Source organism: Fukomys damarensis, unplaced genomic scaffold, assembly GCF_012274545.1.
Source record: "Fukomys damarensis isolate Sample0158 unplaced genomic scaffold, DMR_v1.0_HiC HiC_scaffold_7, whole genome shotgun sequence".
Lineage (NCBI taxonomy): Eukaryota > Metazoa > Chordata > Mammalia > Rodentia > Bathyergidae > Fukomys > Fukomys damarensis.
Window position 1 is genome coordinate 11,052,424 of NW_022900919.1, and position 27,877 is coordinate 11,080,300.

General features: G+C 41.6%; 1 long non-coding RNA gene across 4 annotated transcripts in view; it reads left to right on the forward strand.

Annotated features, from left to right (window-relative positions):
* Window positions 1-10,469: 10,469 nt before the first annotated feature.
* LOC104850775 overlaps window positions 10,470-27,877 on the forward strand; it is a 30,411-nt gene continuing 13,003 nt past the window's right edge. For all 4 annotated transcript variants that reach the window (XR_002024828.2, XR_002024826.2, XR_002024827.2 and 1 more), the window contains exons 1-6: window positions 10,470-10,581; window positions 12,265-12,364; window positions 13,300-13,336; window positions 14,328-14,424; window positions 20,484-20,613; window positions 25,582-25,691. This is a non-coding gene — a long non-coding RNA (uncharacterized LOC104850775). The remainder of the gene's footprint in view (window positions 10,582-12,264; window positions 12,365-13,299; window positions 13,337-14,327; window positions 14,425-20,483; window positions 20,614-25,581; window positions 25,692-27,877) is intronic.

The window sequence follows — 27,877 nt, forward strand, 5'->3', positions numbered from 1 at the left end:
AAACATTAGCCACTGTGTGAAATTACCTACATCTCCCTTCCTTTCCATTAACACTGACAGTAAAGCTGTTGACATCAGGGTGGGTTTCAACTCAAGTGCACTGTGCAATCTTGTTCTCCTTGCTCCAACTTCAATTTGATAAATTAAGCTCGCATTGGGTTAAGAATCAAAGTCTCTCAGAAATACCTCTTACAAGCCATTCTCCGAACTTCCATCTCTGCTAATTTTAAAACATCCAGTATTTCCCTTCTGCAGTAGCACAATTGAGCTCAAAGACTAAAACTCACCAGTGTGCTTCCTTTGTGTGTGTTCAATAGGTATCCCCAAAGCAATTACCTGCTGCGCAGCTTGTGGGAGGAGCCATTCTGCAGGAACAGGGGCCACGGGTAACACGATACACGGTTGTTGTGTGTGTAATGTGCTAATACTTTTGACAGCAACCATCCTAAAGGGGAGTAGCGAGGCATTCGAAATTTGTACACAGACTGCCCTATCCATTACGCATCGCCCGTATCATACCCGTAATCTCCCAAGGCAGATATGCTATTACACTTGGCAGGCCAAGGGCTGCTCTGCTTGTATACACACAACTCCCACTGACGGTGCCACTAGACACTTCAATAGCAGCTATCAGCAGCATAAATTTAGCCAAGTACAGTCGCAACCACAGCGGGCACAGCTAAGTAGAGGGACCTGGCTGTGTATTAAAAAGGCTGAAGAAGAACAAAAAAGCTGCCAGGTCTCATCAGAAATCTTATCCCTAGAGCACCGAGAACTGTAGCTGGATACTCACCACACTCTTTATGCTTGTCCCACAGCCCGCAGATCCCCTGACTGGGACTTGGAAGCAGCTAAAACAGTGTGGGCATTAAAAAGAAAGGTCTGCTACAGGGCATAAGACTGTGCCTTGCATCCAACCTTATTCTGTGAAGGGGAAATTCCCAAAAGATGATCTTTGGAACTTGGTTTTATTTATCAGAATTTAAAGGAGCACCGTGGAACAAATCATCTCCTTTAAACATGACAAATTTAGAATGCATAAAATAAGGACACAGGTGCTCAGCTTTTGAAAGTCGCAGGTCTCTCTGGCTTGGATCCTCTGTCTTCATGGGTGTTGAAATGCATAGCATATGTACTGCCTTGTTAATATGATCCTTGCTACAGTGTTTTCTAGCATGTACTCTAAAGGAATTCTCTGGGAAGTCTTTTTAGGCCTCTAGGATATCCCCAAATCATATTGTCTAAGTGATCAGGTGCTAACCGACCTTCAGCCTTTGTTGCGTCCACCCCAAGATTGAGCCCTGAGCCCTTAGAGCCACAGCCCTGTGGCTGTTGTGTTGTAAGCAGCACAGCCTGACTATTCAGGAGGCTTGGCAGAGGAACTCGGGTTTGAATCCCAGCTTTGTAATCACTCATCTTGGGGATGTCGCGTAACGTCTGCAAGCCCCATTTTTCTCATCTGTACTTTGAGCTTGGCAGTGACTTCCTCATAGGGATGCTGCGGGAACATCCGACAGCACTTAGCACCCTGCGCGTGCTCCGGTGAATGCACTCCACTGTTGCCCTGTGTGGCATTTCGTGGGCACTTGGCAGTGCTTTTTTCCCTTTCCTCACCATGCCCTAGTAAGTTAATGCGCATGCAGACCTGTGAATGTTAATAAAATGCTGCCTTTAAGACAGCTAAATTACATACTTTCCCAAGATTAACAAATGAACCAACATTTAAAATACATTTAAAGCTATACTTGTACTTTGATTGATACAGAAGAGAATGATATATTAAAAAAGAAAATAAAAAAATGAAGAGTAAGCAAAGAATCAAGTCAGATATTCAATCAAACCTGATTAATGGCTATTTCTAGTGGAGATTTAGCTGAGTTTTGGATCCCTGCCTCCCTGTGATGTGCAGTGGTAACTGGTGACCATTAAGAAGCTAAATTCAGGGGTAGGGGTGTTGCTCAGTGACAGAGCACTTGCCTAGCATATGTGAAGCCCAGGGTCTATCCCCAGCATCACATACACACACACACACACACACACACACACACACACACAAAGAAAAGAAAGAAAAAAAAGAAAAGCAAAGAAATTAAATGCGTAATTCCTTCAAAGTTCATGTAGATTTTATTTCTCAGCTTGAGAAAGGCTAAGTCAGGTCCAGTTTTTTAATGCTATAAAACAAGTATGTTCGTGGCCATGAGTTTAGATATTGAAAACCATCTTACAACTTTGACTTCTTATCATTTGTTCTTCTTCCCTCCTCTCTCTTTATAAGAGAGAGTTTATAAGATCCCCAGTTTGAAGTCGGATTAATTATGTGTTAAAAAGCTACATCACTCTGAAAACCTTCCATTCATCCCTAAAAGGTAGTCTAGGTTACATTAAGAAATAATGTGTTCTCGAACACAAAAAAGTGCAGTAGTTTAATTTTTAAAGTATGAATAATTCATAACAGACTTGTGTTTCTTTTTACATATTTTCCCATATAAAATATTGCTTTATCATTATTAAGTAAGTACTCTTTGGTACATGTAATTCCTGGAGAGTAGAATTTAAAGATGAAATGTTGTTTTTTTTTTTTTTTTAGAAAAAAGTGAAAACTGAAGATTAATCAATTTGGAAAGAGTGCATGTAGTTATTTTTTTTCTGTGAGTGTCAGTGAGGTGTGCACCTTTTTCAGTTAAAGTAATTTTTTTTTTAGGTTTGAAGTTGCAATTAGAAAACATACATTAGAAAATATTGAAGGGTTTTGTACAAAATTCAGAGACTTCAAAGAGCATGAGAGGATTTGATGATGGCTATGTAGTCATTTCTATTTGTATAATAAACCCAGCAAAAACAGAGCAGGCTTACCTTGAACAGGTAAATCAAACTCCAAATGAGAAATAAAAATGTGCATATATCCAAATATGAATATCCATCACCTTTTTATCTATGTATCTAACTATAAGATTTTGTGTGATAAATTCTTGTTCTATTTTTTAATCAATGATAACACAAAAACAAAATTCAAATTTACTTTCTGCTTTCCAACCTCACATCTCTCATTGTAGGGCTGGTTTCTCAAGCTCTGGCTGATTTTGTGTTCAGGGAATCTTGAACACAATAGGACAATCTTGTCTAATAGGGATTTTTTGTAAAAATCAGGTACTCATCTCCATTCTACCTCGATTTTGCTTATCCCTCCACCCTCCTGTGACTGTCAGATCACAGTATCGCATCAGCTACATCCAATTGATTTAGGGCAGTGAGTATTTCCTCAAAAATCAAAATCCCCACGAATACTTAACAAGACCGACAACAACATCCAGAAAAGTGCCAGGAGTTGAGCTGAAATGAAGGGCGAGTTCTTTAGATCAGGGAGGAGGGGAAAAGGGTCAGACAGAGAAGCGAAAGGAAAAGCAGGGCAGGAGGAGAGGCATGAAGCAGAGGAGGGAACGAAATTAGAACAAGAGGCGATGTTTATTAATAACCTTACTGACCCACAGGCCCCTGACACAAAGTACATTAAGGATTCTTGGGACACTGTAGTCTGTCACTCACATGAGAAGCAAATAAAATTGCGCTGAAAGCTGCAAACTTTCTGAGAACAGATGAAAACTGGGGAAAAATAAAAGGTAGAATAAGGTGAAGGCACAGATTCACAAACTTAAGAAAGCTCGTGGTCTGGCCTCCCTTTTCCTCCCCGACCGCATCCTCTCCATGCAATCCACCTTTTGCTGACACACTTCCAGCAAACTAGGACTTAAACACACAAGAAAATATTGTTTGCTTGGTTGCAAAAAGAATAAATGTCCACTGTAGAACATTTGGAAATGATGCACAAGCCTGGTGAAGTGAATAAAAATGGGCTCTGATCCCAACATTGCTTAATCTTTTCCTTCATTTTTTTTACAGATATATTTACGTGTTTGAAAAGTAAGACTGAGGCTCTGCTGGGGTCCCATGTTTTGTAAGCTACTCTTCCCACCTGACAAGGCATCATAGATATTTGACCCATATTGTTAAAACCATTCAGATTTTATGTCACAATTGTATTTCCCTATATGTAGGTGCTGTGATTCATTTGACTTCTTATTAGATAGCTGTTTTGTTTGTAGCTCTTTGCTTTTATGAAGGCTTTGTGTGTCTCTGTATTTCCTCTGGATAAATTGCAATAAGTGAAAACCACTAGTCAAAGCCTTTATTTTATTGTTTATGTGCTACATTTTGCAGAATTGCCCTCTAAAATATTTATTTATGCCAATTTATATTCCCACTCACTGTGAATGAGAAGGCAGATTTCACAAAATAATATTAATTCTCCCCAAAATAAGAAACTTGGTATCCTACTGTAATTTTTATTCTTTGGATTATTTACAATGTGAACTTTCTTCACATTTCTTGATAATTTGTCTTGTTTTGTCTAGATGTGATTTTCATATTTATTTTTAGTTTCACTTACTAAACTTTTGCCTGTGATTTTTATTAAAGTATCCACTGACTATTCTGTTAAATTATAAAAGTTTCTTGTATCTCAAGTTTAATTATGCTTTTTCATTATCACATTTTGCAAACATTTCTGTTATGTCATTTGGTTTTTGGTTGTTAATACATTTGTGTATATGTTTATGAATTTAAGTATATAAATATTTTTCTCTATTCTTTCTTCTTCTCCTTTTGTGTCTAGAAAGGCTTTGAACATCCAGGGTGAGATAAGCATTAAGCTATATTTTCTGCTAGTGCTTTTTGACTCTTTATTTTAAAAAAATATTTAGATCTCATTCCTCAGGAATTTATTTTGGTTCATAAGGTAAAATGTTTATAAAGCATTTAATAAATCCCTTTTCCTTGCTGATCTAAATATTGTAGTTATTGGGCACAGTTTTATGTTTTTACATTTTAGTTCATTATCTTTTTGTCTCTGTCGCTTTTCCCTGCGTCCTCTTTTTATTATTATAATTTAAGAATATGTCTGCATAACTTGTAATGCAAGTTATTCGACATTAAAATTAGTTTTTCTGGGTAATGTTTCTTCCTTGTTATTTCATAAGGACTCATCAAGTTCAAACTGTAAGAGATTACATATATGTATATATTAATGTGTGCAAACTTGAAGCCTTTTGGCATTAGATTTTCTCATGCAAAAATAAACCATGGTTTCTCATTTTTCTTTGCACATGATCACCTGTTAAGTTAGAATTTCTTCATATTGTTTTTCAATGTTGCCTCATATTTATTCATTGCTATTGAGCAAGCAATTTTCCTATTATAATTTATAACTCTTTATTGGGAAAAGTTATTTATTCACTTTTGCTTTGTATTTGTCCCTTGTCTGATTTCTTGTTCAAATAATTTGCCAATCTGATTGTTTTTAAATCATCTAGGCTGATATCATTATCACTTGCAAATAATGATCTTTTCTGCCCCTTCCCAAAATTATGTAATTTCTTTATTTTTCCCATCTTATTGCAAAAGTCTAGAGTTCCCAAATAATTTAAAGTTATTCTTTACTAGGAATGCCTCTAATATTTGACTATTAAATGTGAGGAAGGGCTGAATAGATTGTATATTTGGTTAGTTTGCATTTTAGATATAGTTTTGGGGGCACTCTTTCTAGAACTCTCCGTTTGTATTGTGTGTCTCCCAAATCCCTTTCTCAAGTGTGAACAAGTGTTACCCCTTTTCTATGCAAGAATATTTTCTCCCTCTAGAGACATTCCCTGTATATATGTGTTGATTCTTTTCTTCAGTTCTAGTCACTCATTGTTTACCAAGTGTAGAATTTTCCTTTAATCCTCAGACCAACACATTAAAAATCACTGTTGCCCTCCTTTTACTTAGTAAATCATATGGAACTACCCAGCCATTTCTTGCCAACTTAAAAGTGTCTTGCATAGATTATTTTTACTTTGGTGTGTTGAGAAAATGCTAAACTATTTTCTCACACAAAAATTATCATTTCATTTGAATTTGCTGACTTTTTGCCAGTGACAAGTAAAAATAACTTGGGATTTTTGCATTTTTCATGCAAAAAATGATTGGTTCCATGGGTTGGACAGTTAAAACAATATGAGAAAAGAGTCAGAGGGCAAAAATGTACAGCAAAAAGTTAGTGCTGGGAAGGCGGAGTGGCCAGTGCCTTTGGAGGCTTGATTAGGTCATTGTGTCACCCTGACTCTCTGCACCTTCACTAGAAAAGTGTGAGCTAATGCAAGTTTAGTCTGACACTTGTCACATACTGGGCATTTACTCTTGGGTCCTATAGGTTCAAAGTCAGGCATATTGGCCACATTTTCCCTGTCAAGTGCAAAGCAAAGCCCCTTTTATCATCATGACTTTCTAACCTAACCCTAGGCAAACTCAAGGATCTTACGAGTTATCCAACAGAAAATGCTGCCCTGGGGGTGGGGTTAGAGGGTCCCCAACATCTGCTCATTGGGTACTCTTAGATTTCTTTTTTTTCCTCCACCTGGCCTTGTCCTTAGCTGCCCACTTTCCCTGGACCTCATCCTGTTCCATTCCAGCAGGGCTGGTGCTGGGCTGCTGTGGTTCTGTCTTCCTCCCAGGGAGACATGCTGTTAATGCACTAGATTAAATCTAGTAGGCAGGTCTCTGGCCTTTAAGAGCCTCACCAGCATGCCTTAGATTTTCCAATTTATTAGCCTGGAGAGTACCCCAGTTAGCATCAAACTTAGGTCTTGAGGCACAATTTGAACTTTCTTCTGTCATTCCCAATGCAAAAACTGAGATGTATATGTGTGTGTGTGTGTGTGTGTGTGTGTGTGTGTGTGTGTGTGTGTGTGTGTGTGTGTGTGTGTGTGTGTGTGTGTGTGTGTGTGTGTGTGTGTGTGTGTGTGTGTGTGCGCGTGTGCGTGCATTTATTTATTTATTTAAACCATGGTGAGATGGATCAGTATTATCATTGTTTAAAATCAATTATCTTTTATTCTGTATTTTTTCTATTGTTTATTTTATCTGTCCTGCTTTCCCACAGGGACAGAATTAAGGCCCCTATTTGGTTTTTATTAGTGTAATCAGTTAATAGCTGTCCCATAATGCTTTACTTATTGTGTTAATTTTCCGTAGTTATGTCCAGAGGCAGCTTCCGGGAAGACCACATTTAAAAAGAAGAAGAAGAAAAAAAAAGATCTATCTTACTTCTTTTTCATGGGTCCAGTTACCATTTATAGTTTCAGCCAAGATTTTTGAACACGACTGGTCTACGAGGTCATGCGAAATATATATACACTCTTGTTAGTCTGTAAAAGTATATGTGTGACGGGCCTCAACACTCCACTAGCACGATGGTGTGCAGATGCTGACACTGGTGCTTCTGTGGACCTCAGCTTGTCACACCAAGTCTTTGGATTTGCCCTAATACATTAGGTCAGAGCGTGCTACTGCCATGCATCCCATACCAGGCCCTGTAGTGCTGCAAACATCTCTAAAGTCTGGGAATCAGGGGACATTGTCCCTTGCTGTTGGAGATTTTAATGGGATTATGTCCTGTGTGCACTGGTATTCAAAGGAGTAGTTCTCACCTTAAAACAGAACTTCAAGGCACATTGCCACCCCCACTAAGGTTGCATGCTGAATTAGACAAACATACTGAAAGGAAAAAAAAAACTGGGCTCAACAGTCCACATCATGAGTTCTAGACCCTCCTCTAATTTGAACTGGCTATAGGCCTCCCCGGGCTTCATTTTCTTCATTTGGAAAAGTAAGAGTCGAGAGGAAAGCTGTGGGGTTCCTTGCAGCCTTTGTTTTCTAGGAGATGGTGAGTCCACGGTTGCTCTGTCCAGAGGTTCTGAGGAGAGGTCACTAGCTGGTGATTGGTTCTGGGTTAGGATCCTTCTCTTTCATTGCTGAATCTGCAGATGGGCATCACACTTGATGCCAGATAGGGGCTTATCAGTATTTCTTCCTCTTTTTCCCCTATTGAAGATTGAACCCAGGGCCTCTGGGGTGCTGAACAAGCACTTTACCATGCAGCGACAGCCTCAGCACTCTCGGTGTTTTTATATAGTTTGAGTATCCCTTATCTCTGTTGTGTTTTGATACAGGGTCTCAAAGATGAACCTGAACTCACTATGAAGTCCTAGCTGGCCTTGAACTCATGGCAACCTTCCTGCCTCAGCCTTCTGTGCGCTGGAGATTACAGGCATGTGCCACCACACCTGACAGAAAGTAACCCTTATCTTAACTGTATGGGATATCAAATGTATTGAGTTTCACAGATTTTTAGGCTTTTGGAATATTTGCATATATATAATGAGATATCCAAGGGATAGAACCCAAGTCTAAACACAAAATTCATTTGTTTTAATACATCTTCTACATATAGAATGTGGATTTTTTTTTTTTACAGTATTTTTCATGCACTTGTGTTTTGACAAGGTCTGGTGTGGAATGTTCTACCTATGGCTTTCATTAGTGCTGACCACATTTTTGATTTAGGACCAGTTGGGATTTCAGATTTTCTGATTGGGCATTCATGAACTGCAGTAAGTTTGTTTTGATGGTAAAATTTGGGTAGAATTCCACTTTGAGAACTGTTATTGAGGACAGCTATAGGAAGAGGAGACAGTGCTAGACCAGAGGTCCCCGGGGCCAGGTGTGGGTCCTGGGCAAGCCTTTGTCTCTTCCGTTGTTGCATGAAGGGTCTGGAGAAGATTGACCAAAGGAGCTTCTTACGAAGAAGTCAAGGACCTTGCAAGAATTGCCATCCACATGAAGCAATGGAAGGTTCAGGTGCTCTGCAGCCTCCAGGGCCCAAGCAAGTAGAGCCTATGGCCTATGAGTTAATACTTGCTGGGAATAAGTTCACAAGGTGGCTAAAGGGATGGGCTGCAAAGAGAGGAAGGACAAGGAAGCTGTGTGCTAAAGTTCGGCTTCAAATTATATGCAAAGAAGGAAATGAGGTCTCCTATAATTACCTGTTATTAAGGGACGGCGTGGATCGAATGCTGTGTTTAAATCACTTCAGTGCCAAGTTCTTAGCCCAGTGCTCCACCTGCTTGGCCTTTATCCATTTCCTGCCCACAGTACTGATGTTTGGGAACTTTCCTTACAGGCAGGGCTATCAGAGAAGGAAACGGAAAATGATAGCATATTTAAAGGAGAAGAGGAAGCATCCACCTGCATCAGTGGAAATATTTTGAAAGCATTTGCAGGAGTCTGAGAAAGAATGACAAAGTTTACAAAGGATGCACCTTAACTTTGGTCTTATTTTCTCCAGTAAAGCAATTTGGTACACCAGTGTTCCAGTGTTAAGCGATATATTCAAGAATTCAACTTGAATGCCTTCACTTGTGTTGCAGGGTTTCTTTTCTTCCAAAAAAAAAAAAAAGTTAATAGTAGTAAGGCGATTTTCTAGAGAGATGAATGCCTATTGCGATAGCTAGTCAGCTCTTATAGAAATGATAGAAACATAGAGTAGCTGAGATTAAGGGCTAGATTTAAATCATTGAAGGGCCCAGTTAGGACCATTGTCTAATGAAGAAATGTGTAAAATTGACCTGCTGGAACAAGACTTTATCAAGGTGAGGCTGGACCTCCTCCATCCAGCTGCTGCAGAGTGTTTCAATGGGAATGCATCCTTTATGGACTGTGATTATTCAAAGGACTCGTTCTCAAATTAAAATGGAGCTTCCAATCAGAGTAAAGGGATGAGCTACTTTACCTGAGGGGTAAATAATGTGATAGACTGATCTTCAATATTAGACTGGATTCATCCTTAGCTTTTAGAAATCTGAAATCCTGGGGCCTGGGGATTTAGCTCCATGGCGCTGCACTTGCCTTGCAAATGCAGGGTCCCGAGTTTGATCCGGGTACAACAACAACAACAAAATCTGAAGTCCTTCACAGACACAAATGTTAGACTGTCAGTTCCTTGAAGGTAGCTAATGAGTACTGCTCTTTCTCTTGCATCACCAGTGCCTAGCATAAGTTTCTTAGCATATAATTAAACATTCATAAAATAGGAACAAATACTTCTTTAGTTTTAAAAACTGTTGTAGAGCATGGTGCTGTGTAATGCACATCTAATAACTGCAAGGCTTGGCCACGCCTGCACCAAATAGGAAGCCCTGGATAGGCAGGCTGCAGGCTGAATTGTCCCAGTGCTTCCTCAGACATTGAAAATTAAGAAATTTCAACTGCGCACTAACAATATGAATTTTTGGATTCCTTTGACACGTCTGAAGACATGCACTGATTGGTTCCTCCATCATCATGGTGACAAATAGCTGGAGCCTAGGAGTAGCTGCCCCCATCAGATCCGGGTCCTTCACTATCTGCCACCATTATGAAATGTGTCTGGGCCGAGGCTTAGGAATTGAAAGCCGGTCCCCAGCTTGTGGTGCTAGTTGGAGGAGGCAGAAACTTTAAGAGGTTGCCCTGGAGAAGGAAGTTAGGTCATTCAGTGTGTGCCCTTGAAGGGGAATTTGGGAGCCTGGCTTCCTCTTATCTCTCTATTTTGCTTCCAGTAGCTACGAGGTGATCGGCTGTCTGCTGTCAAGCACTCCTGCAATGATGTACCGTGGTACCACAGAGTCAATCAAGAGGGCCGAGAGACTTTGGACTGAATCCTCTGAAATCGTGAGCCAAAATAGAGCTTTCTCCCTTAAAAGATGATTTTTCTATGTATTTGTCCTCGCAACAAAACATGCCTAACTCAGGCCTTTGGATAAGGTGACACTATTTGGTATGTGTTTCTATCACTGTTGGATTTGAAGGAGTTAAGAATCTGGTATGAACTTAATTGAAAGAGGAAGCATGAGACTCTGAAGTACTAGACTTGTAGTGATTCTAGGATGCACATTCTTAACTCTGTCTTCCTGGTTCCTGTGGGAACTGAGCAGAATTCAAGCACTAAATAACCCTAATGATATCGGGTAGGAGCTCATCAGGGAGCTGTTCAAGAGTTTGTCAGAGCATATTAAAATACAATACATTCACATAATCAAAAAAGGCACATCAGTCCATCTGTCTATACATTCCTTTCTGATATTAAATTTGTCTAGGGACTTTTCAAAATTACATCATCTACCCGTACTCCCTTCTTTAGTGGATAAAAATGTGGAAAGAATGGAGAGAAAATCAGAATAATGCACAGCAGTGGAAGTTCCGTAATTGAAATCATTATTGCTTAAGACACCATTGCTTTAATCAGCTCCATCATAAATCAATGCTTTTCACAAATGAAGGTTTAAAATAAAGTGCTGTTAAACAAATTGGGTCCCTTAAAAGCCATGATGCAATTGGGAGGCTACTGAAAATGGATAAAAAAGTGCTTTCTGAATGGATACACTGGTTCTAGCATTTTATCTTCCACTTAATTTTAAAAAATATATTACCTGATCCTTTCTTAGAAATTACATACTGGAGGTCTATAATGGCCAAGCCTTTATCCCCATTAAAAAAATTTACTCCAGGAACAGTTAATATTGGATGTTTAATTGGCCTTTCTTCTTGGAAAAAAAAAAGATATGTTTCTTTCCTTCCTTGCTTGATTGACTTTTCAAAAATTGCCTGGTGAGCCATAAAGAAGAAGAGGAACTGAGTCGCAAAAACTCAAGTGCATACGTGTGTATATGCGTGTGCACATGCACGTTTATATATAATATATACAGTATTGTTATCTGCAGTGTATACACACTCATGTACCAGGAGGTGCTGCTTCTCCCTAATAGCTCTGCAATGCAGGCTTTACCCGACTGTGTTTCATAGAGAGAGATTCAGTGCTCTCCTGCATGGAGCCACACAGGTGCTAAGTGAAGGGAGTCTGTCTCTTCTGCCATGTTGGCTGGCTTTAAATTTGCTTCAGACCCAGGGGTGGAGATATCCGTGGAGCCAGGAATCAATGGTCCCCAGCTTGGTGCAACCGAGGCCTCTCAGCTTGTTTAGCTGGTCCTGGCTTCTGGGGTAGACTGAAAATATTGTACCATCTGCCAAATCAAAGGAGCCTAGCTATAGTTTGAGTCTTTTCAGTGAGTCCTCCATTGTAATGCAGTTAGGGAAGCAGCTGACCTACCTCATCTGTCACATCAACTTAGATTTCTCATCACATTTTTTGCTTGGATGAGCAGAGAGGCCAGATATCTTCTTAAAAAAGCAATGCCTGGGGGGCTGGGGATGTAGCTCAGTGGCACCACGCCTGCCTGGTAAGCACAAGGTCCGGAAGGATCACCGCAATAAATAAATAAAAAAATAAATAAATAAATAAGAGCCTGCGTAGACTTCAAGTGAATTTTTGGGCCTCTCCTCATGACTTGTTTCTAGAGCCATCGGTATGAAAAAAGTGAGGTGAACCATTCACTTGAGTGCTTCCAGAAAGAAAATTTCCATCTCAACATTGTCAGCCTCTCCTCTTTCTCACGTGGTAAGTAAGTTCCGTACCGAGGGCCAAAATGCTCCCTTTCTTTTCTTTTCTTTTTCTCTTCCCACAAAACCAGGTATTATTAGGTCTCTTGAAAAGCTGCGCAAACCAACTGTTCCTGCACAGATTATCCCTCTCACAGCTCAGGTGCTGTGCTCATTGGGTTACATTTCCCATGACTCGCGGTCAGATGTGGGCTGTCACTCGGCTTTATTCCGCCTTGCAGGGAAATATTTGTATTTGGCCTCTACAAACCCCATTTCCCCTGGGAATGACCCTGCATATACCATCTTCGTATTGGTGATGGGCAGTTGGATGCTGGCTTTTATGGGGCAACTGGGCATCTGGCAGAAAACCGGAAGTTGCTGTTGCCCTCTGACTTCATTCAGCTGATGGAGGACAAGGTTTGTGAATATAGGCGGAATTATCTCTGAGAGGTGAAGAGCAATAATTTGAGAAAGCACTTGTGGTGGGTTCCGGCACATGATGAGAATGGAAATTTGCACTATTCATAGAATTTTTCAGGCTCGGACTATAGCTCAGTGGCTACAGCAATATAGGCCTTGCCTAGCATGCCCAAGGGTCTGCATTTGGTCCCTGGAACTACTAAAAGAAGTCACAGTATTTTTCCCCCTTAGATATGAAAATGCAAATTCTGACTTGTATTCTTAAAAGTTTTTCGCTTTTCTTTTTTCACTTCCCTTTTATTCCTTTATCTTTTCCATTTTCTGTGTTTAAGCTTTTTTTTCGTTAGCAGTTGCTGGCAGTACCTAATGTTCTCATTCCTCATGTGGAGGTGGTACACGTATATAACACATCTAATTCTTTTTAATTGTCCTCTTTCCTTCCTCGGCACCCCTCCATCTCTTGATCCCCCTTCCATTAGAGAAAGATTTGTCTCTCTGCTTCCCATTACCTGAATGCTCTTTGTCTTCCAGGCATTGCTGGGGTGGACACTTGTACTGCCGTGGTAAGGTATGTTGGCAAAATCCTTTTGGAGACTCATTGCCGGTTTGCATACGGAGCCACAGAAATGGATGAGAGCTCAGCCATGATAGGGTGATAGGAGATGCACTCCGAATGCTCATAAACACAGAGGCAAAGTGTACATGGGCATGATAATTATAATTTGTCTATTGAATATGATAGTACTTTATAGGCATTGCCTCATTGAATCTGTATATGGGCTTTGTGTAGTAGAAATTAATTATTATATCTCCACTTCACAGATGAGAAAGGAGAGGCACGAGAAGTTTGGTTTATCTGAAGTCGTACTGCTAGAGTGAAATTTCAACCCTATCTCCACTATAGATCTTATATTCCTGACTTCTAATCTCTTGTAATTCCTCTTAATGTGTGGTTAACTTTATGTAAAAAAAAAAAAAAAGCCAACAGTAATCACCCATATTCCATACCGGCAGACACGTATATGACAAACTGTATTCTTACAGGAAGCACATGAAAGAATCAACAGGTCAGCTTAGACTGAGGCAAAACTGCCAGATTTAAGCAAGCTTGTCTGCAAGCAGCTAATAATATAACTGGTAGCTACCTGGAGCAAAACTTACATGTTCTAAAGTCTTGCCTCTGGATAAGAATTAAACACTATATGAATGATCTTTAGCTGGGAGAATCCCAGTGATATTTTGCCAATTCAGGGGTGATCCAAAGGAAGAAGTCTTACATGGAGGTCCAAGGTCTTTGCAATGAAATGACTTCATCGAGATTCACTTGAGAATTTTCTTTTGGATTCAGGCCTAGATCAGTGCTTCTTAACTTAGTTTGCAAGAGTTTCCCTGAAAATATTAATAGACGCTGTGGACTTTTCCTCTCTGCAGTAAAACATGTATATTAACAACATCTTGCCATATATCTATTTACTTTGATCCAAGGCTATTAGAAATCTTTTAGATCCCTTCCTGGTCTGGGGATTTAAGTTAATATGCCTTTCTATTTTGGTTTGCAGAATCTACTCTATAGCAAGGTTTGGAGCCTGCCTCTTTCTAATCATTTGAGAGTGGATGCAGCTTCTTCAGTCATCTATACCCAGATAACTAAGGCCTGTAAGTAACTATCATCAATCCTTTTGTTTCAGCATTTAAAGCAATATGGTACCATTTATTTCTGTTTTTTTTTGTTGTTGTTGTTTTGTTTTGTTTTTTTGAGACAGAGTCTCACTATGTAGTTGAGACTGACCTGGAACTCGCTATGTAGCCCAGGCTGGTCTCGAACTCACAGCGATCCTCCTGCCTCAGCCTCCCAAGTGCTGGGATTACAGGTGTGCGTTTACCACACCCGGCTAAACATGATACCATTTAATGTGGACACTTGTATTCAGATACATGGCTTCAAACTGCCTTTTGGGTTTTACATGTTAGTGTGAAAAAAACTCACGGCCACCCCTCAGCAAGAGTCTCAGGCTGTGCCTGCAGCATGGTTGACTGTGTGACAAAGAGAAAAGCTTAGAAATGTGAGTAGACAGTAGTAGGAACAGCTTTTCTTTCCATGCCTGCAGAAGTGTACTTTCGTGCCACACATGTGAACTGTGCTTAATCGGGTGGCTGTTTCGTTTTTAAACATATATTACAGTGGAAGATACCCTAGCATTAATCTCTCTCAAGAGACCATTCCCCTCTGTTTCACACACACTTAGCGCATCATTCTCGCCGCTCTCTGAAGCCACAGAAAGACACTCACAAAAGAGGAGCTCTGGAGCTGCTTCAGAAAGTGCGAAGATGTTGGGATAAGTGTGCCTGAAGCAAGGGGAATATTTCGAGGAGCACTAGCGGTAGTGTGTCTTTTGCGGTACCACATTTTTGAAAATTTGAACATTTATTGTGTTTCTGGATCCCACACTTAAGGCATAGGGGGAGATGGACACAAATAAATGGGTGAATGGTGCACTGCAGTGAGATTTGACGGGTGGCTGTGACGCACTGAGGTCCAGAAGTGCCTGGGTAGCCTTCCAGTGCGGTTGACTATGCAGCTAATTAGATTATGGCCCTGGCATAATTTCATCTCCCGAAATACTGTCATCATCCAGAAGAGGGAAATTGTTTTTACCATTTCTGCTTTCTAAAACTGAAAAATTCTCAGGTACAAATCCCCAAAGACTTCTCGGGCAGTGTCTGAGTCCTGTTCAGGGTTGTGTGCCAAGGAGACAGAAATATCCTATGTAGAGGTCACTGGGCCATTGAGGCCAGGAACTTCCCCTGGGCAGCCATCCCCGCCTATGTTACAGAAGACGGCAAAAATACAAGCCACCATGCAGCTGGCCAATTATGCTCTGCGCTATTGACGGGGAAATTCCTTCCTCACTTCTGCCGGTGAACAGTTATGCCCTGGAGCCCAGGACGGACATGCCTTGTAACTTTTTAACCTAGTTAGTGTAACTGCCAATATTATTCCTATTCATATAAATGTCTAATCCTTTCTTGAATCTTGCTAGACTATTTGCCTCAAAAACATCCCGCGGCTATGAATTCCACAGGCAGATGATACGCCGCTTTAAAAAGTATTTCCTTTTATTCATTTTAAGTTTGTTGCCTTTTAATGTCACAGAGGGTCCTCGCTCTTGCAGTAAGTGACAGGATAAAGACATTGCAAATCGAGCTGTAATTCTTCCAAGGCCTTTCTGCACTATTACCAATCCTGTTTTCAGTGTATATTTTCTATTTCGGTACTTATAATACTGATTAAGTAAGTTGGTTTTAGTAAGCAGTTTCTCACTAGTTTGAACACCTAGCAGATGCTGGAAACAAAGGTTTCCTTACTGTCTGGTGACATTTATTAGACGAACATTTACCAAGCACTTATTGGTGTAGAAAATTATTTTAATTTTGAGGGACAGCCTTCGACAAGGCTGAGTCCTTGTTTGGAAGGCCCTAATTTTCTTGAAAGGGAGATGAGCAGTAAAACAGTGAAAAAATGTTTGAACTATGTGGCTTCTGATGGTTTTCAGGGCCATTAGCCCTTTTTATCTGTAGGCTCCACACCTTGGGATTCAACTGGACTTTGCTTCTTGCTTAGATTATTCTCTCAACACAACAGTGGAATAATTATTTTTGTGTAATATACGTTGTAATAGGTTTTATAAATGACCTGGAGAGGATTTTAAATACTCAGGAGGGTGAGTAATCTGTCATTTAATCTAAGGAGCTTGAACGCGTTGAAAGAGAGCGATTCCTCCTGAATCAACTTCCTGTGGCTATCGAGGGGGGACCTACATTATGGAAAAATTAAGAAGGACAGGAAGAAAGTTCTGGGGCTCCTTTAGATCCCATGGGCTGGGATTGGCTCTCTGCAAAGGGGACAATTAAAATTGGACAGCAGTGTGAAATCTGCCTGCAGGCGAGCTCCAGTCTGGGTTTCAGAACAGTGTCCTGCAGAAATTCGGGCTTAGTCCTCTTCATTCGCTGAATGCATGAACGAGTGAGAGTTGAGAAGGGAAGGCTTAGGGCCCGAAATCACCCAGCAAGTGACTCAGTAGATCCAGGAGTAACATTTCTTGCGTGCCTGGTGTAACTCTAAAGATGGCTGGAGTAGAATAAAGCAGGGGATTGAGCTGGTGAGACTCTGCTTTCAGGACCTGAATATGTTTCCAACTAACCAGCAGTATGACCTTGGGCGAGTCTCCTAATTGCTTTCACCTAGCATATTCTGCTTCCTAGAAATGGGTGTACAGCTCCCTTTTCAGATGGGAGTTGGAGGGTTGGAGGGAATATTAAGTGGAAGCTCTTTTTAAACCGCTGACTGGTACAGAGATGTTGGCTATTTTCAGAAATCAATGGCTTTCAGCACTTGTTCCTCTAGTCTTTCTTTCTTTCCTTTCTCCCTTGTTTTCTCAGGTAGCGGTTTTATCTTTGCCTCTTCCCAAAGCCCACCTCCTTGGTGGTACTCAGCTTTGCGCCCCAGAGTGGTCCCCACATTCTTATTTGTTTTTTCAAGGACCCTAAAGACCCAATCGGATGCACTACTGCTTGCTGATACAGTGAAGTGGAGGTGGATTTCAGACAGTGATTGTTTGCTTTCATTTTGTTTACTCCCTTAATCTTCTGGGGTCAGGTGAACCAAACTTCTCTGTATCAAAGACCAAGTCCTTGCTTGAAGCGGAGAAGAATCTTCCCCCAGAAACCACAACTTTGGTTCAGTGACCCCATCACCTGCGCTGAACTTCCTTGGGGCTTCCGGCATGGCAGGCATGAACCATTTCCTCACGGTGCCTCTTGTTGTTCTTTTTAATTGCCCCTTCGTGTACTTTTTCTTTCCATTTCGGCAATTTGAAGTAAAGCCATGCACCGCTCTGCATAATAATGTATTATAAAGGCATTTCAAGGAATGAGTTGTTAGGATTATTTACATGCATGGTTCAAATTTACTGGCAACTTGCTCGGGCCTCATTTTTATGATGGGGCTGCCGGCCGGGCTCCTTCTGGATAAAAATCTGAAACAGGAGAAGTTGTCCTTTGCATGGCTCACCAGCGCTTTCTCTGCCGTGTTCCTGCCTTTTCAACACCTTCCTCCTCACCCGCCCCCAAATAACTCTGTGGGGCTCTCAGGCCTTTTGCACCTTCACGCGAAGACACTCTGTGGGTCCTTCCCAGGCCCGCCCCATCAAAGGTGAGGTGCGCAAAGGAATAAATCTCCGATGGTATAATTTTAGATGCTGTGGCAACTGGGAAGGGCAGCTATTTCTGGCTGTGGGGCTTTCTCCTTGACCTGACATGATACTGCTTTGCCTGTTGCTAGCTTGTCCTGCCAGCCCGGCGCGCCACACTCCTTTTAGCGACATGCTTGCCATCTCTGGGGAGACTTCTTTATTTCTCTGTGTGCAGTTCTGTGGTCATCTAACATCCTCTCTGTGCCAGGGCATAGATCTGGTGATGGGTGGCTTGCCACAGCTGACACGCCAACGTGGCGGCCTGGGACACCCCTGGGGGGCAGCACGTATGGACTGGACTCCCTCGCGCATAGGAGGCTGGAACTTGTCGGCCCAGTTTCCGCATAGCCCTCAGCCTCCCGCTTTATCAGCTGCTCAATCCCATCATAGGAGTCACTCCTCCTCTCTGAGCCAGGTCTCCCGCCCTCCGTCTTCCACCTATGCAGCCTCCCTGGCAACCGCAGGCCCCCTGAGTCCTTGTGCCCACCCTGCTTGCTATCTTCCCATGCAAGTTCCTGATGCGGCTGGACCCCCCGCCCCCCGACCGACTGCCGGGGCGGCTAGTCTGAGCTGGGGAAGGGAGTCTGGCGGAACAGCCACCGGAAGATGAAAAGCAGGTCAAGAATGGGGGAAGGGGCATGCTAAAGCCAAGATCGTCCTGAGGTCGGGTACCTCGTTCTTAGTTTTCCAACCTAAAAAATACACGGAAGATTCAAGGGTTGTCCAGGAAGGAGGGGTAATGACGGTAAAGAACAGGGGAATGGGATCAGCTGATAAAAAGCAATTGAGTTACTTTATGTCAAAAGAGAGACAGAGGTCTTCTATAGGCATGGACAGACTGACGCTCTCTGGATGGTAGCTCTCTTCTTTCCAGTTATCCTCGCTAAGAAAAAGGACAGAATGAGAAAGACAGAGAAAAGGAGGGAGCAAGGGAGGTAGGGAAGGAAAGAGGAAAGGAGGAAGGAGGAGAGAGAGAGAGAGAGAGAGAGAGAGATAAAGAGAGTCTGATTGAGAAATGAAGGGTAATATAAAAAGGCAAAAAAACCCCACCAAACAAACAAACAAAAAACAGAGACGCTGTTACCTTCCCTTATCTATGTATAAAATAAATTGAATAGACCTTTATTGAAAACCAGTGATGTCTGCTCCAGTTATCTTTCTGAATGACGAAGCACCCTAAAATTTGTTCACCCAAAAGCGCAGCAATCCTTCTATCCTGATCTACCATGGTTCTGAGTGCCAACTGGGCCAGCAGGGTGGCTGGCAAGTGGGCAGCCTTTCCCTAGGATGAGTGCTGGAGTTGCTGCTAAGGCGTCCTTCCTCACGTGTCTGATGCTGCTGTGGGCCATCTGTGTACCCTTGGCTGTTGCTGTCAGCTGGGACACCTACACAGTCCTTCTCCTCGTGGGAGCCTCCTCTCAGAATCTTACCTTGTGCTGCCTCCAAGGCGGCTTGGGATTCCAAAGATGACGGTCCCAAGAGAGCAAGGTACAGAGAGAATTGCCCTTTTTATCTACCCCTGTCACACACTCTGTCAGCCCATCACTATGATTACATCAGGTTCAAGGGGAGGGTGCAGAGATGACTTCTCTAGATTGAGGAGAGGTAAGGAACTTGTGGACATGTCCTAAAACTTCTACGTGTCCTATCATGATGTCTACTGACATCATGTTCCAACCTCCAGGAGTTTCCATCTAATTGGAGCTATGAAAGTTCACTAAGTATTCGGTGGAAAATAAGGAAATATGGACTTTTCAAGGGAGGGAGGTGATAGAAGAGTCGGCCCCAACTAGGGTATGAGACGGACATATGGATGTCTGTAAGTCATAGGCAGAGGGGCCGCTTGTAACAGAGACAAATATTCTCCAACTCCAGAGCAGTTCTTTCTAGCTTTGTTTAAACTCATGTATTCCTTCTCCACAACTTTTCCTTTTTTAGATGAGGTCCGGCGCATTCAAGGTGGTATGGCTGTAGACTATAACTTTTTTTTCAGTGCTGGAGATTAAACCCACAGTCTCGGGCATGTTAAGCAAGGAGTCTGCCATTGAGCCACTCTGCCAGCCTCTGTTCTCCATACCTTATTTGCCCTTTACCTGTCTTCTTCTTCTTCCCTTGATTCCACCAACTGCTCTTTCTTTCAACTCCATTGTTCTACTGTGTTCCTAAAACTCTTCCCTATTCATTAACATCCTGTGGTCATGACTTTACCCTTTTATTTTTTCTTGGAAAAGACTAAACTTCCCTTCCCTCCCCTTCCCTATTGATTTGCTACTCCACTATCATTTTTCAGACCAATGAACTTCTTTTTACCCTTTCTTATCTCATTTCTTGTTGATTATTTGAAATATGTAACTTGACTTTGGTTTCTTCCTTTTTGGCCACTGTCTCCTGCTTTCTAACGTCCTGTCTCATGCTCTGTGTGACTCATGCCTTTCTCTTCTGCTCTGGTCTTTCTTATCCCAGGAGCCGGTTTCACAGAACAATCACAGGACATGGGGCCCCAGTACACACTATGACAGCACCTCCATCTGACACGGCTTTGACATAGCCCTGCAGAGGAAGCCCAGCTCCAATTCGATCCAGGGACTTTCAGGTGAGGTTTGCTGTTCAGTCGCTCGCCTTTCTTTAGTAAGCATTTCCTCCATTCCATCCTCACTAAAAATACTTCTCATCTGAGCCTTTAGTCTCCAAATACCACCCACTGTGGAATTCACTCTTTGATCCTCATGTGGGCTGGGTTTCTTTTCTCCTCTTAGTACAAAAGTGATATATATCCACAATAGAGAATTTAGAACACAAAGAGAAGAAAAAATATAAAACAAACAGTATAGATAGAAACATTCTTAATACCTTGATGTGGGCCTTTCTTATCTTTTTTCCTCTCTATATTTATGGTTTTTATAGATAAAAATAGTACCACCATTTAGAAGGTTAGTACTTCCCCTCAGGCCCTTTGCTGGTTTATAGAACCAGTTCTACAGAGCCTGACACCAGACCTCAGGTGATTGGAATGAGTAGACATCTGCTGGAAAGACATTAGCCACTGGCCCCCGTTATGCCAGTAACTCTTGCTCTTTCCTTTAAGTTGGAGAGACCAGACCTATATCACATGGAGGTGGGATTAGTATTTGTACCTAGAAACTTAAAGCTTTACTGGGAAAGGTGGTTTTCAAGAAGAGACAGAATACAAGATTAGAAAGATGGTGGAGTTGTGGAGGACAGAGACCTACATCCTCCTCCTAATGCTGGCCTGCAGGGATTTTTGTGGCATGGCTTCTTTTTTTTTTTGGAACCTGGGATCGAACTCAGGACCTTGAGCTTGCAAGTCAGGCAGCAGAACCACTGAGCTAAATCCCGGGCCCAACCTTCTGTCCATCTTTAATGGAGCAGAGTCTATAGAATTCTGATATTTCCACCTAGCAACAACTGCATAAAGTGACATTTTTGCATAAACTAATTTTTTACTGAACAATACAGTACACATTTCTGTTTATTGTGTATTCGCCAAGATTATAATGTTGATGTCCTTCCCATGACTACTGTGGATATTTCAGTATTTCTTTTTTTTTTTTTAATTTCAGTATTTCTGACAGAAGTACAATTAATGGATAAGGCTTGAGCGGAGTTCAAATACTCTCCCTGATGCTCATTTGTTGTGAGATTTGGGCAAATTGTTTAAAAACCCTATGTTTCCATCTTTTCATCTGTAACATGTGGATAATAAAAAGCTAAAATTATGTAACAAATCTTGAAATCCTGGCACGTTGTCTGTCACATACAAGAAGGGCTCAGTAGATTTCCCCTGTCATTATTAATAACTATAAACCACCTTTTTTTGTTGTTTTTTTGGTACTGGTGATCGAACTTGGGTCCTTGTGCTTGCGAAGCAGCTTCTGGAACCACTGAGTTAAATCCCCAGCCCCTAAACCAGCTTTTTATATTGCTTAAGTGAGAGAACCCACATTTTCAACAGAATAAACAGAACTGCAATGATCATTCTTACAGTTAAATATTGATGCATGATTTTTCCTTGAGTTAAGTGCCCAGAAGTTTCAACATTGGATCAATGACTGCGAACACTGACAAAGTGTTTAAAGTATGCATTGGTCACTGCTGCTCCTGATTTCCACAGTTCTCCTCCCAAGCCTTTTCTGTCTTCTTCTGGACTGTGGATTTAGAGACAATATTTCCTTCTGTGTCGGGACATCTGACATTTTTCCATGGAGCTGTTTCAGGTACAGTTAACTAACCCGCTTAGCTATTCATTTACATGCCAGGTGTAGATCACACTTATGTATAGACAAGGTTTATGGACTAGGTTTCTATTTTGAGAGCTGACCCCAGTGTTGCTAACCATCGTGTGGGCTTTCTAGCCTAGGCAGAAAGAGTTCCAGATGGTTCAAAGGAAGGCAGATATCGACCAAGGCTTACAATATTTATAAAATCTTTTCTCTCTAAGAATAGGGACATTTGTTTCATGAACATCTTTATTGTTTGACCTCCTTTCTGCAGACCCTTCCCTGGCTTTAAAGCTTAGGAAAATATCAATATGGAATTCAGTGAGATGGTTTTCAGAGCCACTCACTGTGCTGGGTATTTTGGGAAGAAAAAGAGAGCTCAACATGGTCTTTGTTCTCAAGAAGCTTAGCATGATGGGAAAGTAGGTATGCACATAATTAGAGAGCAAAGGTAAGTTTGCTAGAATGGCGGGGTGCAGTGTAAGAAATTTCAGAATTAAATAGTTCAAGAGCTGAGGTCTGCATAGTTATCCATTTGGTCCTTGAGGTTTGTTTTGTTCAATCCCAAGTTATGGTGTTTAGGTTTTCTTTTCTTTTTTTAAAATTGTCTACAAATGGTTGGCTGGACATTTTGCAAAGCTTCAGTTCTGTCTTTATCTTGGAAAAATGAAAGAATTTAATATACCAAGCCCTTATTTTACCGTGATGATGTTGAAGAGAGGCTGACCTTTCAGCTAAGGAAGGAACTTTTCTTTTTTGCCACAGTCCCTACCACCTATACCCTTTTACCCTGCACCTATTCACTTATTTATGCATGTGTGCCATGTGAGTTTATGTCTTGGCTGGAGAAGGCTCAGAAAGATCTGCTCCAGAGGAGACCTTCATGTGTGCATGGGGATGAGTGGACACAGAATCACTTAGGGCAGGTGGTGGAACAGCACATGTGAAGGTGTAGGGCTTGAGCTCTAGTTGGACGATGACAGGCAGACAAGGATGAAAATCTGTCTGCTATTTGAAGGGAGGGATGTAGCAAAAGAACTGATGTGTACAAGGGCCAGCACATAAACAGTTTGGCATGCTAAAATAATGACTTTAGATTTTGTCCTAGACGAACTAGATTGGATCATTGCTAGGATAGCAGAGAAGAGAATTTCTAACCAGGCCCTGATTCTATGCCAGCAACAGTGAGCATACTGAGTGCAGAACTGTACTACATCCTAACTCCTAGCCCTGAGTTGCGTGGTGGTACACAGGAGAACATTCAGGTAGAGACAGATGTGTTACATGACTTCCATAAAGTCACAACCAGTATGTGGCAAAGCTAGGAGTGGATCTTGAGGGGTGTAAGTAGGAAGGTGGTCACTTCATCCTGAGGGTGCTCTGCTTTCCCGAGGGACCGGTGCTTCAGAACAGCTGCCCTGGCAGCAAAGTTAGGGTCTCACTGGAGTGAAGATTGGGAGAAAGAGAGAGAGAGAGAGAGAGAGAGAGAGAGAGAGAGAGAGAGAGAGAGAGAGAGAGAGGAGCTTTGGGAGCTGGGGTGCTGTGGCGGCCATGCAGGGGCAGAGGAGGGGCAGCGATGGGGAAGTTGGGATGGTCACATTCTCAGAGCCTGTCCACTGTGGGATTTTCTCCTCTTCCTTTGAATTCTCAGAGCCCTTCGTGCCTCTTTCCCAGGGCTTGCTTTTGCCATGTCCCCAAGCAGATGCGTGCATCTTATCACATCTAGTATATTTTGATTCCTTAAGGGCAGGAGGAGTTATGCTTTATTTGCCTTAATATATATTCTTTTTGCATTGCTGAGCACAGTGTTTTGGTAAATGAACAAATTCCAAAATTATCTTCCTCAGATCATTTCTCTTTATGTATGCATTTTAGAAGTTAGTGGCAAGTTAAATACTTTTCCTTTCAAAATATGAAAATAATCTCCTGACACAATCTACTTGAAACTTTTAAAATAGGAGGAAAAGAACTATGGGGAAGTTGCTTAAAAGCAGCAAACCCTTTAAGAGTCAATGTCATGTTTATTGCTATAAAATATTTTTCTCTCTCTGTTAGACATCTGGTCCCCATTACGTACAGTACTGGGTACTTGGGTTCATCAGGCATTTTGCATACCAAGCAGTGTGCACACAAAAACCCCACTGACATCCGCCAGAATACGTTTGCACCATGTAATTCTTACTTTACACTCACAGGCAACCCTTCTATCAGCAACGCAATGCTCGCTGATACATTTGTGAAGGTGTTTTGTTGTATTTACCATAAGGACCTCATTGCCTACATCTGAGAAATGAACTTCGAAATCCTGAAGTCTTTGCTTTTTCTCATTGCCTGGCCTAACTTTCTATAATCTAGCACTGAAATCAATGAAACGTCTAAATCTGAAGTCTATATTTCCTAGTAACATTGACCCAGAAATGAGAAACACAGTATGCAATGTTTGCTAATGAGTCATGTATTTCATTATAATTACTTCCACATTCAGGATAGCCTCCTTAAACTGTCTAATCTCAACATATTCTGCAACAATCCCATGTGTCGTAAATGATTTTGGTTTATTTCTTAGGTTACTGTTAAGGGTTTATTTTCTGGTTCATTTCATTTTCTTAAAGAAAACCACACCCTCGTGTGAGTGTGAACACACACAAACACACACTCAGATGTGCTCACATGCACACTGGTGGCTTTTGTCTCTCAATCTGTAGTTTTTTGAAAGAAAGTAATTATGAAACAAAAAAGGGGCCCTTATCATTTGGTGTGGAAATAAAAATAAACACATTTATGAAGCAAGTTGAAATATGTTCTATTTTTGAGTTGGAATTCAGGTATCTCAGAATTAAAGCCAGAATAGAGCAGTGCCTCAGCTAGCAGCAATCTGTCCCTTTCTGGACATCAGAATCTATAATGGAATAGACAGCTACAACCAGGCTTCAGTACAGTAATAATGGAAAACTAAATACGACTTTTAAAAACTGCTCCCATTATAAAGTGATCTATTAGCATTATACGACTTCAGCACTTAAAGTGACTGATTCTAATTGCAAGATTTAGCCCACAGCAAGCATGAGAGAGCTGCAAGATCTTAAAGGTATTTTATCTCCTTTGGGATCCTTTTAAGAGGGGTTTCTTTGGAATCAAGTCATATTCTTGCTGCACAAAAGCTTGTATGGATGGAGACTCTCAGTTCAGGCAGAACCAGAGGTAGTTACAGTCCCTCCCTCTGTGATTCCGTGCATCCGTAAGCCAAGCAGGGTAAGTGTGTTTTTTTTTTTTTTTTCCCACAGTCCCACTTTCTTTTACTGAGTGATGCTTTGTCTTTGCAGCTTTTCTGAAGCAGAGCAGCTGGATTCCCTACCTTACCGAGCTTTTCTAGCCAGCAGAGAGGTGCTCTTCCTGCTCCTGGATATGGAAATCCCTCCTGGACAACAAGCCGGTGGGTCTCTGAGACACGGCTGCCGTGTCATTCCTTGAACTGAACTTAGCTGACACAAGTGATCACAAAACCAGGACTTCTGAGCACATTCCCTTCTTTAGTGTACCCCAGAAAGCCTGCATCTAATAGAAAAGGAAGGAAGGAAGCGGTTGAATGCCATTCATCTTCAAATTTGACTTTATGTTTATGGTATTTACAGGCTTTTAAATAATTTCATCCTATTGATCACAGGAAGCTTATTAACTGAATAGTACTGGAAACAGTACCACTTCATGGTAAGGAAGGCCTTGTTGAGAGATGTAGCCAAATTTTACTTTGATCTACATTCCTACTTTTTGTTACTGTTGCTGCTTTGTTTTGCAGTGCTGGGGATTGAACCCAGGGTCTCATGCATGCTAGGTAAGAATTTCTACCACTGGATGACAAAAAGCCCCAGCCTTTTTCATTTTTTATTTTGAGACAGGATCCCATTAAGTTGGCCAGGCTGGCCTCTAACTTGCAATCCTCCTGCATCAGCTGCCCCAGTAGCTGGGATTACCAGAGTGTACCATCTCTCCTAGCTGCATGTGGACTATTTGGTAGTGGTTTTTGGATCTTCACGGCAGTAGGACAGTTCCTTGCTAGGCTTCAGAGTTTCAATGTGATGAGCTGCACTGATTTCCAAGTAACTAACAGTGGGCTGTTAAACATAGAGTTCAAAAATGCCAGTTACAGTGTTGGAGTGTGAACATCATCTTACTTATTCATTTATTTCTTTTTGGCATATTGGGGTAGAATTCCAGATCTTAATGCTAGGTAAATGTTCTACCACTAACCTGCAGTCCCAGCTCATCAACCTTTTATTTTAAACATCTTTGTCCCAAATTAGCATCATTTTCAAAGGATAACACTAGGGAGAAAGAAATTTAAAGGCCTTCTGACTTCTCACGATTTTTTTCTAACAGATCTCTGCAACTTATAATTGCTTTCTGCCTTTCAAAGCCTTGAATCTTGCAGAAGGAAGCAGAAATGTTTGTTATTGGCCTGAATTAGGAGAAAAAGAAAAGAGAAGATTATAGCCATTGGCACTTTGTTTATGAAAACATCATTTTGAGAATATGCTTGAATCATGCAAAAGTAGCGTTTCTCTCTCCTCTCCCAGCATATTTTAAATGCCAGCTCAGCCAGACAAAAGGAGCAGTGCTCAGATAGGACGCTACCTTTTCTACACACAGTGGAGTACATGATACCATCATTTAACCATTACCGTTTTCTTAGATGTTCTGAAAGTACATATGTAAAGTATACATAAAATAAAAATGTGTTTATTTTAACAAATTACAGGGCCTGGGATTTAGCTCAGCAGTGCTGCCGCCTGCCTCGAAAGCACAAGGTCCCAAGTTTGAACCCCCGTACCAAAAAAAATAAAAAATAAAAAAATTTCGTTACAGCACTTTATCTTAAAGTAATTCAAGTCTTGCAAGAGGCCGTACAAATTAATTGGAGAGCTCTTTTGTACTCTTCACTCAATTTCCCCCAAAGATAGGCTGGTGTCTCGTGTGACAGTTGTCAAGATTAGGGAATTGGTTGAGGTCCTCGGTTTTTACACGTACACACTGCTGGGTGTGTGTTACCACTTGGGGAAGCGTGAGGCACCAGTTTTAAGGCAGGCAGCTCACCAGTGAATATTGGCGTCAGACAAGCTGCTCAGACGGTGTGGTTTTGTGCACCTTGTGGTTGACTGATGAAGAGGTGGTGTGGGCTGCGTTCATGAAGATCCTACTCAATTGATTCATCTGTGTATTAGAGAAAGAATCAATGAATCAACACTATATCACGTGCCACCTTTGACAAACTGGAGATGCATAGATCGAAACAGGCACTCTGCTCTCCAAGAACCCATGGGAGGCAATAGAAAAAAAATCCACAGCTACAACACCCAGTGCTGTGTACCATCGCCCACACAAAGCCATGCAACTCCGAAAGCACCTACAGGTACCCCTGTTACCTAGGCATTAGGGAGAAAGCAGGGACAAAGATGCAGGCTTTTTGTGTCCTGTGGACTTTACTGCCAAGTGGAGGAGACAAAACTGAACAAGCAAAGACAACCATGTGCTCCATCAGAGGGCTGTGATCCTGAGTGGTGGGTTCTAACCAGATCAAGGGATACAGGCAGGTGACTCAGAGCAGGTGCCATGGCTAACTTA